The 4792-nt window shown below is 29.9% G+C and overlaps 1 protein-coding gene across 1 annotated transcript in view; it reads right to left on the reverse strand.

Annotated features, from left to right (window-relative positions):
- LOC117177554 (adenylate cyclase type 2) overlaps window positions 1-4583 on the reverse strand; it is a 78962-nt gene extending 74379 nt beyond the window's left edge. The window contains exon 1 of the mRNA XM_033368356.1: window positions 4227-4583. The gene's annotated coding sequence lies outside the window, so the exon portion shown is untranslated. The remainder of the gene's footprint in view (window positions 1-4226) is intronic.
- Window positions 4584-4792: the final 209 nt, after the last annotated feature.

Genomic DNA, 4792 nt, shown 5'->3' on the forward strand with positions numbered 1-4792 from the left:
ATGCAAATCACGAACAAGAGCATTATGTAATAATGAACAATGTCGCCAGAGGACTACTAGATTTTGCATTGATTGCAACATGTATTGCTGCTTACATTGTTTATCAAAATTACATTCTGAAACAGCAGGATCAAAATGATTTCAACGGATTAAAATCTGAAATGAAAAAAATTCTCCATAAACAAAAAATTAAAAAATATATATAAAATCCCTTAAAAAAAGAAGAGACTATCGATATTCGTCGACCTCCACGTTGATGATAGTTGGGCAACGTAAATTTTGTTTGCGGCAGACGGACGATAGATATTCGTGAATCATTTTACTCTTACACGATGCTTAGAACTATGAAAATTTTTTCTTGAAAAACTATGCGCTTTTCGGAAAATTTGTCAAGAATAAAAAGTTCTTGTAATCAGCCGAGGAATACGCCTGGATTTTTCCGGAGCGTTTTGAGCAAAATTTTGAATTTTCCAAAAATTGTTCATATGCAAAATCCAAAATTTTACTCAAAGCGCTTCGAAAAAATTCAGGCGTATTCCTTGGCTGATTACAAGAACGTTTTATTCTTGTTGATTTTTCCGAAAAGCGCACCGTTTATTGTAAAAAAATTCATGAATGTTTTCACAAAAATTTTGCCATTAAGACGCCATTTTGAAAATACTAAAACGAAAAATCGATCTTTGAACCATGGATTCTCAAAGCTTAGACATTTATTCCACCGGTTAGTGAGATTCCAGGTTAATTACAGACTCGAAAAGCTTTGGAAAATAGTTCACAAAAAAAAAATAGGCACGAAAAATCACGTTTTTTGTTGTTTAAACTGCATTTTGGGATAATAAATAAATTTTTTGAGGAATTTCATTGGCACCTTCGGAAAGAGGAGATCTTAAGCAATAAAAATATATGTGTCTCAATTTTTTCTAGTGTCGAATAGTCTTAGTTATTGGCCGTTGAAAAGCAGTGTACCGGTAGTGGCTTTTTGGCCGTTTAAGGGTTAAATCAAATACAAGTATTCCCATTTAACAATTGTGTTCATATGAAAACAATAGTTTGATGAACCTTTATCACTTTTGAATATAATATTTAGCGGATGAGTCAGTGCCTTGAAAAAATTGAAAATATTTGATTCTCTATGCAGTTTTTAAATTAATATTATAATAATAATAAAAAAATGACTTTTATTTATATTCTACTCTTTTCATTTCATTTTATTTAACTATTTCTTTATATTAGTAAAATAATAATAATCAAAATATAATAATATATAACACGGTTCCGCTAAAACGATTTCAACCCAAAGGCGCAAACGCCAACAATTTTTCTTTTCATTTTGTATCTCGGAACTCTTAAAACTATGTTCGATAAATAACAAAATCTTCGCCATTGCCGTTTTTAAAAAAAAATCAAATTTAAATTTAAAAAAGAAAGTGTCTATGCGTACCGAAATTTCGGTAAAAAAAGCCCCTTTCCCAGCTCTCCTTATTTTGACCGAAAAAATCCAGCTATTTGTACCGAAATTTCGGTACGCGCAGCCACGGCCTTTAAAAAAATCGAAATACTTAGTTTTTCTCAAAAACGAAGCAAGATATAAAAAAGTGTTGAGAGAGCAAAATTATTCCTTGGATACATTTCTTTTAAAAAATGACCTAAATAGTTTGTAACCTAACTTTGTTCACACGAAAACTGGATTTTTATATTTCATTATAAATTAATTTTTGTCTTACTTCTTGTTCTCGATACAATTATTTTAAGTAGAAAGGCTAAAATTAAAGTCATAACCACATATTTTATAACACTACATTATTTTTATCACAAGCTGAAAACAGTTTTTAAATACAAAAATGTCTTGATACAATTTAAATTACATTCAACTGTTCTAATTTATTTGTCAGGTATAACATAGTAAAAAATGAATTTTCATCTCGTAAAATAAAAAAAGATAGAAATTTTTAAGAAAACGAATTGAGATTACAAACGGATAAGGTTGTCTTCTTGTAGTAATTTTTCTCGCGAATTATTTAGCTCTCGAAACGCCTTAAATACAAAATCAAGTTATTTTAACGGAACCGTGATAATTGCATGCCAAAATTAGCACTGTCTGTAAAAAAAAACATTTCTTGAAGTAAAAGAGATAAGGGTTGAAAAAAATTTCACATTAAAAAATGGTTAAAAATGAATATTTTGACAAGATTTAAATAAATTTAATAGTCAATTGCAATTTTAATAAAATTGCAAAAAATGCCGGTAGCAGGAATCGAGCCTGGGCATTCTGATTACAAAGTCCGAGCGTTACCGCCTGAAGTTATCCATTACTGGAAGGAGCCTGAATCTAAACAGAATTCTGAAAGCTATAGATTGTCAGTATCCATTTCTTCAGTTTTAGGACCTTACTGAGAAATTTTCAAATTTTTGAAAGTTTAAAAATTGAAGTTATAACTTTCAATTCAGAAAGTTAAAGCATCAAATGCAGGAAAGATTTTAATTTCAGCATATCAAACAAACATGCTAATCCTTTGAAACCTTGCAGAATGAGAGGTTATAATTATTTTAAATTTCAAAACTATCTAAAAATGAAACTTTAGGATAAGTTATTGAATATTTACTCAAAAAATAAATAAAGCAGAAATCATAATATTTAAATTTTTTTCGTATTTGGACGATTAAATGGTTTTTAGTAAATCGACTCAGAAAATCAAGACACGCATGCTGTTATTGAATTGTTTGATAAAAAAGGATGTGGCTTCCCATAACAATTCAGAGGTTTTATAATCAATGCCTCTTAATTGCATCCTGTCGTCTCCGATACGTGAGCAAAGTTAAACAATTGTCAAACTTTTTTTCACCTAAAATTCAACAGTGCCATGGTTTGAAATTTAAAACAAAAATCAAACAAAGGAATATGCGTTTCAATCAACAATCTAGAAAAAGTCGTGGTCGTAGGCGTGAATTTTTTTCAGACTCACTACTTTGTTTTCAAAGTAATATGTACTCTTAAATGTTCACATACGATACTATTTAGAAATAAATTAAAAGTAAAAAGAGGTATTTCAAACATTTTAAACGCTGATAGCTATTTTTATAAGCCATCAAGTATTTCTTTTAAATATTGTGAAACTTGATGAATCTTATACATTGTGTAATACATGTTTATGCAGTACAATATAATATTATATAATGTCCATGACTACATTAAAAGAATTTATTTAAAAAAAAAATTATTTTCAGTTACAATAAACTCAGTACGCCATGCATTTATTTATTTATTTAAACGCAAAATTTTATCCGAAAATTACTTCTGTTTGAAAGAAATGTCTCCTGTTAATTTTATAAACTTTTTTTAATGAGCTTCGGATAATCTTTGTTGGCCTAAATATATTTCCTTGTTTCGTCGGTTAAATCATTTTCATTACCCCGAAAAATTTAATTTATCTTTTAACCGCTTGAATATTATTAAATTTAGATACACAAAAACTCAACGTACCCGGTAACAAGCGTTGGATTCAGAAAAATTAAGAATTTGTATTCCTATGAATACGCGATTTTTCCTCTATCTAAAAACCCCACAACGGGAACAGAAAAAATGCAAATCCTATTCCTCCCAATCGATTTTGTAAAATTTAACAAAAGCATATATTTAACCTGTTTTCATTATTAAATCTTTTTATAACTTATAAATTCGAAAAATATTCAAATTTATATTTATTTATAGTTTAATAATTTATTTAAACGTCTTAAAAAATGCAACAAAGAAATCTATGCAAATGTGTGAATTTAAATAATTTTAACTCAAGAGATGCAGAGTTGAATGGGTGAGAATTAAAATCTCAGAATTTGCATTCCGCATGAAGGAATTAAAACAACTTATTACACATATTTTGCGAACTTATCAGAAGGAATTAAATAAAATCAAAATATGACCACTTCTGAGGAATGAAAAATATCTGTGAGGTGCGTTACCGGTACAATTAGAAGGAATTAAATATATTGAAAACACATTCTCTTTGGGAGAATAGAAAACTGTGTGGCGGTCGCTATGAAAATAGAAGTGAATAAGTTTAGGAGGTATCTTATTCTTATGGTGGCATTTTAGGCAGATGGAAAAATCGCTCATTCAAAATAATAGAATAATCTTTACTTTTGCGCTGAAATCTGAAAATATTAATTTTTCTCTATCCTGCGCTTATTACCGAATATTCAAAAATATACCCTAAAATGGTTCAACTCACCGGATCCGCAAGATTTGAAATCTTCATAGTATAGATTTCCTGGTAAAAAATTTCAAAACACTGTCACCCAAACTTTTGAGGCACTTTTGAACTTGCTAAATTTGCAACGAAATTCCTTCAAGAATTTGGCAAAGTTTATATGAATTCCGCTCTTTTCTCTGTAGTTATAGCAGGAAATGGCGATCACAGGTCCTCGAACAAATGCTCGCTTTTTATTGTATAAATAAACACGTGTTAGAAATACGAATGAATCCAGTGGCAGATGTTGAGTCATCGAAGGACAGAAAACACCAGTGGGAATTGGCGGAGTGAATTCCGTTTTTCGTGTTCCATCACAGCCATCGCTCCACGAGCAATAAAGAGAGACTATTCTTCGAGACTTCCTCGATCGCATGGACAAGAAATATGCAAATAAACAATCAGGTCAGTCGGTAAGACCGATTTCCAGTGCCTTCCTTATCGATCATTAATCACTGAAGTAAAGATAAATAACTTCCATGATTTTTCTTAAAAAAATCAACTTTATTGCTTCCCACCTTATTTCAAAATCATTACTCTTCAGCTTC

The sequence above is a fragment of the Belonocnema kinseyi genome, chromosome 7, assembly GCF_010883055.1.
Source record: "Belonocnema kinseyi isolate 2016_QV_RU_SX_M_011 chromosome 7, B_treatae_v1, whole genome shotgun sequence".
NCBI classification, from domain to species: Eukaryota; Metazoa; Arthropoda; class Insecta; order Hymenoptera; family Cynipidae; genus Belonocnema; species Belonocnema kinseyi.